This window comes from Camellia sinensis, chromosome 3, assembly GCF_055761805.1.
Source record: "Camellia sinensis isolate YWXY chromosome 3, ASM5576180v1, whole genome shotgun sequence".
NCBI classification, from domain to species: Eukaryota; Viridiplantae; Streptophyta; class Magnoliopsida; order Ericales; family Theaceae; genus Camellia; species Camellia sinensis.
The window spans coordinates 72,039,644-72,050,694 of record NC_138963.1 but is presented as its reverse complement, the minus strand read 5'-3'; the positions used below and the strand labels follow the sequence as shown (position 1 = coordinate 72,050,694).

The 11,051-nt window shown below is 36.8% G+C and overlaps 1 pseudogene across 1 annotated transcript; it reads left to right on the top strand.

The window, feature by feature from the left end:
- Positions 1–4,812: 4,812 nt before the first annotated feature.
- LOC114305684 (U2 small nuclear ribonucleoprotein B''-like) lies at positions 4,813–10,169 on the top strand (annotated as a pseudogene). Its single transcript, XR_014364117.1, has 3 exons — positions 4,813–4,997; positions 8,962–9,053; positions 9,693–10,169. The product of XR_014364117.1 is annotated as a U2 small nuclear ribonucleoprotein B''-like (transcript).
- Positions 10,170–11,051: the final 882 nt, after the last annotated feature.

The window sequence follows — 11,051 nt, the reverse complement described above, 5'->3', positions numbered from 1 at the left end:
CGGCTTTGGATCTGAGCTGGTCAGCAGTTCGAGCCCTTTCATTTTCAGCTTCGACTCGAGCACTTTCCATTGCGGCCCTCATCGCCTCGAACTCGGCCCTGCTTCTTTCACCTTCAACTTCAAACTTTAAGCGGCCAATTCTTTCAATGACATCACGCTGCCGGTGGGCTAGTTCGGCTATCCTTCCAACCGTCTGCAAAACAAGTTTGGATCACTACATCAAGCAACATTACATGCAAACCAAACCAAACGAGCAAAAAAGAAAAGTATCGTATACATACCAGAAGGGCCGACTGGGCAGCGAACGCTATAGCTACCAAATCCGGCTCTTCTCGAAAGGTGACCTTGTCAGCCGGTAGCGAAACCGAGGCGGCCAAGCTCAATGCCATGGCTGGATCCTTCATGGCAGATGCGTTAGAAGAGATTGGCGTGTCTTTGATCTTTGGTTGAATAACGAAGGGGACAACCACGTCGGACTCCTCTAAGCGAGGCCGTTTGTCAGCAGGGCTACCCTCTGAGCCGGCCTCTCCCTCTGCGAAATGTTTTTCGCCTCGCTCTTTTGAAACCAGCCGTTCTTCCGTAACCTGCTGTTCAGCCCTCTCCGTCTCGGCCATAACAACTTGCGCTGTTTCTTCTCCAGCGGCCTCGGCTTTCTTTCGAGCGGCCATTCGCTCAGTATTTCTCTTTCTCGCCATCTGCGTGAGATTCTCCCCAGCCATGCCTTCTGAAAAAGTGCCGGAAAGGTCTCCCAAGTTTGTAAAAATATCTCTGAAGAAAAACTCCGCCCGACCCGAAGTGGATGGTGAGTTAGGCTTGTTAAGACTGGCTGCCTCAAATGTTGATTTCAGAGCTTCGTCGACCTCTTCGGCCTCGGCAGCAAACTCCCTCGTTAATTCGGCATCTACCTCGACAACCGGCTCTAAGCCTTGCTCCGAATCAAAAGCTTTGAGACCAATTTGCCTAAGGATCTTGAAACTGGGAAAGACAAGAGCCGTAAGGTGTTGCTCGCCGGTTGGGATCAGGATGTCGTCTGCGGCTAAGAACGTAGTGTAGGTAGGCTCGTACCGCAGGAGAATATGGGCAGGCCCCCCTTGCTTCTGTACGTTTGGACGGCCAAAGTACTTTAGTGCAGTTTTAATTTTTGCAAGGATTGCGTCGTCAGCCGAGGTCAAAATCCTCTTCAACTTATTGCCTGCAAGAACAAAGGGTAAGGTTTGGAGAAAAAGCCGCATAAAAGAAAGATCAACAAACAAGGAGTTACATAGCAACCTAGTTCACCCCTCCGTCTGGGAATAGGGTCTAGGCGATCTTCGCCTTCGCCGAACTCCCAGTTGCCTTGGACATTAACCATTACATCGTCAACTCATTTGCCAGAGCTGACAAGCATCGTTACCAAGTGATGGTTGGTGTCCTTGGCCCTGAGAAAGTAGCACCCCAGCTGACCGGAGGATTTGGCTAAAGCATAGTAGTGTCGAATCGCCGGAATGCCAAGGTTGATCCTGAGACGCCAATTCAACTCTACGATTCCCATTACGATTCGAAAAAAATTCGCCTTGGGTTGTGAAGGAATCAGACTCCAATAGCGGGGGACGGCCCTGAGAAATGGGTGTAGGGAAAAGCGAACTCCGCCCTCCGTAATAGATAGGAGAGGGAAGACGATTGTATTTTGGTCGTCCCTCTCCATATCAAGGGTATTGTCCGTTACCAGTGAAAGATGGACATCCTCAGGGATAGAAACATGTCTTCGGAACCTAGAAATTCGACCCTCGGAAAGGAGGTCTTTCAAATGCTTAGCTATTCTAGTAAAGACTCAAGGATATTCTAAATCAAAAATAAAAGCGGAAAATAGGATTGCAAGGAGAAGAGAAGAAAACTTACGAAAGGCAAAGGAGACAAGGAGAGAACGGATAGGAGTTGCAGAAAACGCGTCGAAGAAGAGATACTGACTGGCAGTCCAGGAGGTTCAAATATTCGAAAAAGTATGATTTCGAAGGGACTTAAGTTTCAAATCGTAATAAATGCGAGAGAAGCATGAATGGGGAGGGAAAGCGTCACAGTGACCAAAAAACACGTACGCCTTCTGACACGCATCGGGAAGAGGATTAACCGCCGAATTTTTGACTTCTAGCCAAACACGCCGACTAATTGATGCTAGCGAGGTGTTTGGGGGGCAATTGTGAAAGCCGGATAATTGGAATAATCAGAAGCGTACTATAGAAGATAGATATTACACGGCTCTACCCTGCACGATAAGGATGCCGAATATAATAGATAGGCCGAATGGATACTGAACTATGGAGCCGAGTAAATAAGAGAATAATGAGTGACAAGTGGGCTTGGCCACGAGGCTCAGGAAACAAGTATAAATAAAGGAACAACAGATTAAGAAAGGTAGGTGAGAATTATTGTGCTTAACTTAGAATACAAGCATTCTTGAGTGTAGAGACTGACTTGTCCGTCGGAGTGCTAATTCCGGCACCCTCGACCAGAGTGTTTATTCCTTTTCAGGTGACTATTAACGGATCTCGAGCGCTCTCCAAGATCAGAAGAGTATTTCCAAACCACATCTACACAATTGCAGATTGCGGGTTTTACCTCGTACCAGCAAGAATCCGCTCACACTTAGACTCTTTTTTTATTTTTATTTTTTTTATGATGGAGTTTGTGAGTTTACAAATATTTTTATTTTATTTAGTTTGAATTGGATGAAGTTTGACAATAATTTATTGTTATTTTATTATTACATTTTGGATGAATGTAAAAGTTAATGAAAAATTACTTTAAAGTAAATTTAGGATTTTAAATTATTTTACTTTAATTGTATTGTTGGATAGTGAATGATTTTGATGATTTAGTTTAGGATTTTAAAAGATGTACTTGTGTTAGTTTATGATTTTATTTAAAAGTTTAGGATTTTGAATGATTTGCCTGTATTATGAATTGATTTTGTTGTGTTTTTAATTTTATAAGTTTTAATTAATTAATTATTAATGTTGAGCATTTTAGAAAATGAGGGAAAAATGACCCAAAATAAATATTTACAAAACGGGAAGGAATTGATTTTGTTGTGTTTTTAATTTTATAAGTTTTAATTCATTAATTATTAATGTTGAGCATTTTAGAAAATGAGGGGAAAATGGCCCAAAATAAATATTTACAAAATGGTAAAAAAATATCCAAAAATAAATTTTTAAAGAAAAAAGTCCAATCCGCAACCGGTCTACACATCCGCGAACCCTATTTGTACAAACTACAACCCACACTGCGGGCAGTTGCGGGTTCAATTTTCCCCAAACCGCATATATGCTGGCGGGTCCAAACTGCAAACCGAACCATCCAAAACCAAACTGTGAACACCCTTAGCAGTGATATAGATGGAAAAGCTCCTTTGCCTTGTTGCTCAAGGACCTCTATCGTTCCTCTAGTTCCTTTTCATCATCCTCGTAACCACCTCTCATTCTCTTCTTCCTCTCCATCGCTGTCTTCTCTCTCCTCCGTCGAAGAACACTAAATTCAACTCCTCCGCTCTAAGTTGATATCGGTAGGTGATGGTCGAAACCCTAGATCGTATGGAACAGATTTAAGTTGATGTTCGATCTTTGTAAGTGGAACTGATCTGAAACTCTCCCCATCTTCCTCTTCTTCTATCTTTTTATTCGACATCGTCGCTGATCTCCTCACTCTCCAATCCTAATCCAACTCCAGGGTTATCCGTTTCTCCGACCACCTCCTCTCGCGTCGTTCATTGCCAGATTTGCTCCTAAAATCGAGATTTTCAGAATCGGAGTCATCAGATTTAGACAAGGCTAATCTATCTATATCATAGATAAATCTATAGTTATATAGTGATATAGATGATGAAACAAATTGCAATGTCCCATCTCTCTCTCTCTCTGATCTATTCTTTTTTTATTTTATTTTAAATAGAAAAATGCTTTATACCCCCAGTGGGGGTCGACCCCCCAGTGAGGTGGAGGCCCATGATTGGGCCAAAAAAAACTTTTTTTTTTTTTTTTTTTTCGGTTGGCAGCCAGTGGGGGCGCGCCACCTCACTGGGGGTGCGACCCCCACTGGGGGTATAAGGCACAGCCGTTTTAAATATAAGTTTAGATTATTGCTATGATTGTTGAACACAGATAGATTAAACCTCATCTATATCACGAACAGATTTATAGTGATATAGATGATGAAATAAATTACAATAATTATGTGTTGGTTTCAACATATAATAGTTAGCTGAGAGTGTTGGATTGGCTTATGGGTTATGAATAGTTGTTTCAACAGATATGCTTGGTTATATTGCTAGTTTTAATAAATAAAATAAAAATTTGAAACCAATTTGTGCAAATCTGTATGTGAAATCAATTTGTACAAATAGAATGTCGATATATGGTTGATAATTTGCAAAAGATAGTGGATGTATGCTTGATAAGAAAAAAATTTCACACAGATAGAATTCAACAGATAGAAATTTTACTCAAATAGATTTTCAACAGATAAGGAAAAAATTAAACAAATAAGCAAAAATTTTGAATAGATAGGCACAAAAATTGAAAAGATAGGAAAAAAAAATTTGAACATATAACTAGAAAAATCAACAAATAAATTAGGAGATGAAATTATAAACAAAATATCCATTAAAACCAATAAAAAAGTGTGAATCTCTTAATAAAAAAAATATCTATGAAATCTAATACTTTTCTCACATTAGATTTTTTAATAATTTTCTCAAAAAAAATTATATTAATAATTAAGAATGTATAGTATTAATTGATGTAATTTATTTTAAGGCTAGATAAATTTTGAATTTTATGCGTACGAACAACCGGTAAGCTCCAAAAGACGAATTAGGGGTAGAACCAGACAAAAGTTTCGAACGTCTCTTCTCGCTCCGCAATTTCGCTGTCTTTTGTGTCTCTCTACTGCTCAGAGACGATGCTGACTGGGGATATAAACTATATACATGCAGAATCTGAACGAGAAGCTCAAGAAAGAAGGTATCAAGACTTACTTCTTCCCATCATTGCTTCAATCTCTATAGACTAGTGATCCTATATACTGTGCCTCCCAAATCCTTCTCAGATGATTAAACTGTTCATTTCGCTTACGACAACTGTATATGTATATAAGCATTTTCCAGAACTAGGTTTTGTCGTCTTTCAAGTTTTACTCGCTCTGTGTGATGCTATGTAAGGTCATTTCATTTATGCCATGTTTGGTTGCTTATAAATTGAAAAGTAAAATTTTGAATTTAATTTTTTTCTTAATTAGTGCATCTCTTTATATTTGTGTAAAAATTACTCAAAAATACCTCTCCACTCCTTGACTAGCGCTTCGTTGTTTGGACGAAATTATTTTCTACATAAAACTTTTTTCAAAAAATATTTTCCAGTTTTCTATATTTGCTGGTGGTGGTGGAACGAAGGTGGAGGAGGAGGTGGTGGCATGGTGGTGGGGCGGCGGCCGCAGTGGCTGTGGTGGTGTAGTGGTCGAGGTGGGAGGAGTGGTGGTGGTGGTGGTGGTGTGGTGACGTTGGTAAAAATTTAGTTTAGAAAACATTTTCTACCTTTTAGAAGTGGAAAATATTTTCTATTCAAATAGGCTTATTTTCCATTGAGCATGAATGTTTTCTGTTGACTTCTGTTTTCCATTGTAACAAACACCAGAAAATATGGAAAATCTTTTGCAGAAAATGTTTTCCACTCAAACAGACCGAGTGGAGCTTATATCAAACTGAGTTTTATCTGCCCCCCCCCCCCCCCAAAAAAAAAAAATGAAGGGAGACTCAAATGTTTACTCAAAACTTTCAAGAACATTTTGTAGCTTTCAAATTTACAATTTTGAATCTTTTACTCAAATTTATCCTTAAATCCGAGTTTGTTTACTTAATATTCAATAAAATTAACACTCAAATTTGAGTAAAAATTTGAGCAAGGGCTTGAGATGGTCTTAGGTCATGGAAATGATCGGACTTCCCAATGGTGCCTAATTTAATTATTTGGCTTTGAACAGTGGGTTTTACTGGAGCGCAGTTTGAGTTGATCCGTGTTGAATTGGGATGACATTGTTTACCACATTAGCATTAAAGGTTTCAGGTTTCTAGCTTAAATATTATCAAATTTCTAACAACTAATGGTGAATATTTATGGATGTTAATTATCTATTATTGAGAGAAAAAGAAGAATTGTGTTGGCGTATGTTTAGCCAGCCATGTCCATGTCTTAGTTCTCTTTTGAATTTCTGCATTTACATCTTTGTGTTGTGTCACATTCATGTCTGTGTCTTTGCTTTTTAGTCTATTATTGTTCCTGTGGGAGCAGATCTCTTTCCTTAGTGCTCCAAGGTGTTATTTTTCTCATTTTTTAATTTGTTCATTTCCTTGCTTAGAAACTTTAGCTGCTATGTAAAATTTACTTACTTTTAATAACCATTGTCCCTTTATCTTTTGCAACTTTCTTCATTACATTTACATGCATGTAGTTTCAAGGTTGGCATATATTTTGTCATATAATTCACTGATTTCAAAATTTCTGTCAACTTTCATGTGGTCAAATGAATTCCTGCAGATGTTGGTGTTGTTTGTGGTTCCTTTTTGGAAGTTACCTTTCGCACAGTCAGCATTTCATCTTGGATTTTACTATCATACTTTCATGACTGTCTTTTAGAGCCTTCTGAAATAAGTTTATATGTATACACACTTTTTATCGTAATTAACTAATTATGGAATTGATGCAATATGGAAGAGTTGAAAAGATCTCTTTATGCCTTGTTCTCACAATATGGAAGGATTTTCAACATTGTTGCTTTGAAAATTGCCAAGCTTCGAGGGCAGGCATGGGTTGTGTTTAGTGAAGTGCCAGTTGCCAGTAATGCAGTGAGACAGACGCAAAACTCTCCATTTTATGATAAACCAATGGCAGGTCTAAATTACACATATTTGTGTTTAATATACTTTGTGCATGAACATGTGGTGTGTGATTATTTGTTACAATTTTAGAACTTCAAACTTCTGGAAACCAAATTTACTTGCAGACTGGTCCCTTATGTCTCCTTGATGTGGGACAACTTACGAGTAACCATTGATTGACACTCCTACAAGCTCTAGTGCCAAAATTCATGCAAGGAAGCTGCAGGCCAGTGATATGAGTTTTTTTTTCAGGTTGATTATTATTAGCTCGACACACAGGTAAATGTTCGTGGATATTTTGGATTTTAGGCATGTAAGAATATAAGGAAGGTGTAAGGTTTTGATGTTCTAATTGAGTAGATTTGGGGTTGTTATGAGGTTGTGAGGTTGCTGTTATGGGGCTGTTATCTGGAACAGTATCTAGGGGCTCTTTTTGAAGTCATTTGGGATCGATTGATTGCTGAAAATTTAGAAAAGAGAATTTATGGAGGACATCTATTATAGGGTTTTGGTACTACAGTAACAGTTTATAATTTTGAGAAAGAATCACGATTAATGAATTAGACAATTAGATTGCATAATCAATGAAATAATTGGCTGATTAAGCCAATTGTGATTAAAATTTAAAATTATGCCTGCATATAATCTAGATCCAAGATAAAGAAAGAGAATGAGAAAGGCAGAGAGGATCCTAGGATCACTTCTTGAGTATCTTAGGCATTGTATTTATGGTTGTCGTTTTCACACAAATCCCAATAAGCTCAATAAGTTTCTGAATAATTTTGAAACTACTCCATACAAATCTGCAATAATTGACTTCTCTGTTGTCCAGTTGATGTCTCTTACAGGAGTTTGATGACATATTTGGAAACTTAAGATTTTGACTCGTAACATAAAATCTAATAACGCAACCTGACTTAGTTGGAGATCTGTGGATGTCCATGACAGCCATGTCATTCTAATTTAGGGACCAGAAAACATACAGAAAATTGAAGAAGCTACAAATTAACTTAATGGTAGCATAAAATAGGATTCTACAAAAGTTAAATTCCACATGAAAAAAAAAGAAAAGGAAGGTCCCAACTCGCAAATGTGTTCTGTTCAAACTGAACCAAAGGTTTTTATTTTTTATTTGCTTTATTAATTGCTCTTCCTCAATCTTAGTATACACTACAGTTTACATCATTCTTTTTTTTTTTTTTAAATAAAGTTTTCCAGTTTTTTGGTGTTGCTTTTTGTCCATGAGTTTGGGAGGAAAAAATGGAACTTTTGTAGAACTGGTCCTTGTTAAATATCTTGCTGAAATTGAAACTATTTCAGTAAATGATTGTTCTGTACTTGGTCCTATTGCGTTGCATTTTTTTGACATGAGACTATTTGTTATTGACTGGTATGCAGTTTTTGAAGAAGTTGTGATGAGCCCACTATGCAAAGTTGAATGTGCTTGACTAATTGATCAATTTATGATTATTTTACATTTTGGAAATCTTCCATTGGTAAAATATTTGGTCCTTGTAGATTATAATTGTGGACTATTATGTGCACATTAGAGGGATGGCACTTGCGAAGGTTGCACTCATCACATTATAATATCTCTTTATGTTTATTTTCTCTATACCTATTCGATGCTCTTTCAATTACTTCAAGTTATGACTATCCCCATCTCTCCAATGATAAAAGTTACAAGCAGCTCCAAGTAATGGGAGTAATTTAGAAGAGAGAAGGTAGATTTTAGCTCCTATTCAAATGTATAGCCCAATGGAATACATTTACAGTGCACTTTTAAAAAACATTATATGCCTGCCTCATTCGTTATAATCTAGAATATCTTGATCCAATGAAACGGTAGCAGCAATGTGATCCATTTTATTTTTCTGGAATTCAGAAATTGTGCATGCAAACGATGCCTTTACTTTTATGTTATGCGTGTTATGTCAGTCGGATCACTATCTTAAATTTTTTCTTAATTCTATTCTATGTATTCATTTGAGATGTATTGTTGCCAATACAATGTGTTGTATAACATGACCATGTCAGTATTCAAATCAATGCAGTGGATACAATATACAAAAATTGTCAGATTGTGTGGCTAAAGCAGATGGTACCTTTGTTGCTAGAGATGGGGAAAAGAAGCAAGACGAAAAAGGTGACTAGAAATCATTCTGCCGTTTCCATCCTACCAGTCTTTTAGTTTAAAATACATAAATATATTTTTGAATATACATTTACAATATTTCAAACTTTATCTACAAGTGTTAAATTGTTTATTTGAAATCTGAAGGTTATGTTTTGAGCTGATTGAAGTAGTTTTCTTTAGTCTCTTTTTGCCTTTTTCCCCCACGTTTTTTTTTTTTTTAGATATATTTAAATATCTCCACTTCAGTTTACATATGTTGAATTATATATCTATAGGACTTTGTTTCCACCTCATGTTGCTGGGGTTCGAAAATGCGATATTATTTGAGGTACTAGAACCTTTTTAGATTTTACAGCACAGCGGTATTGATTGTTTTGGATTAATATGAGATTTGCTATGTAATTTTGATACAAAACTGACAAAGTGAACTCCAACTAGATTTATGAATGATTGCATGTGGTGCAAGATTTAGGGGTTACAAGTCTTTTGGATGAGGCACTGTGATCATCCTTCTCTTGGAGAAAAATCATAACTTCTAAAATATAAATTCCTAGTGTATTAGTGTTTTCTAGTAACACTAGTATGACAGCCTTTGTGCTTTTTGACCGATCTAACTTCTAGTGAACTGTTGGTGCGTGTGCCGTGGAGGCTTCCCTTGGAAAACCGGGGACACACGAATCAGCCACCATCCCAAAAAAGATACTTTTCATACAGAATTTACCCCACGAGACAACAAGCATGATGCTGCCAGCGCTTTTCCAACAATATCCTGGTTTCAGGGAAGTCCGCATGATCGAAGCAAAGCCAGGCATTGCCTTTGTAGAATTTGAAGATGACGTGCAGTCCTCGGTTGCCATGCAGGCCCTTCAGGGCTTCAAAATAACTCCTCAGAATCCCATGGCTGTCACTTATGCCAAGAAGTAATCAATCATCCCTTACTGCTTAAATGTTGAAGTGTTTCTGAGGAATTGCATAATATGAAAGTCTCATTTACTCTAGTCATGTAGACATTGAAAAGAATTAGTTGCAGAAGCTGTTTTATTTGTTTTCAGTAACTGCAGAAACTATCCTAATGTTTACACTGATCATGAAGGAAATTGTTGGTTTGGTGTTTAGTGTCTCTAATTGTGCATCTAATGTTTGACATTGGTCATGAACTACTTTTGACATTGAAAAAAGTTTAGAAACATAAAAATCGATCACAGAATTAGACATAATTTTGTCATATGAAGTGAGTTTTTATTGTTTCTGAATCTAAAAAGATTAGTTTTGTAATTGATTGGGATATAACTAGTAGAACTGTTTGATATTTGTTGCGTTGCCAGTTTTTTATTTTTGCATCGACAGTCAATATCTGCAATGGAAAAGTGTTTGGTTTGGACTAAATAATCTAAACCCTCAATAAATGTGCCCCTAGTGTATTTGCCTTCTGTGGGCGGCATATTTGTCCACCAAATCAAGCTTCGCACCCACCTGGTAGCATTTTTAAGTTTTTTTTTTTTTTGGATTATCCACAAGATGGCTTTTCTCCAGTCTATTATGAACATACTGTTAAGCTTGTGGGATTCATTACCAATTATGTTTTGATAATCTGAATCGTTTAATGTGTATAATTTGTCAAGAATTTTATATTTGTAAAAAATCACATTGATCGGATATCAATAGCCCCTTGATCGAAATGTATTTTTGTTAATTATTTATTTTTAAAATCATATTTATCATAGACAAAAGTGTATTCTGATCAAGAGACTATCAATATTCAATTAACGTGATTTTTTGTAATCATAAATTACTCGATGAATTTTATACATTGCACGATTCAGATTATTAAAATGACATTCGTGATAAGCCTAACAGGTTCAACAGTACACGTCACTCTAGTATAAAGACCTGAGATAAGCCTTTCCCTATTTAGAAAGGGTAGGGTTTCTTTGGTTTCTATCTTAACTTTATTTTATAGGGACATTTCCGTATATCATTTATTAAAAAAATTAGGTCATTAGATAA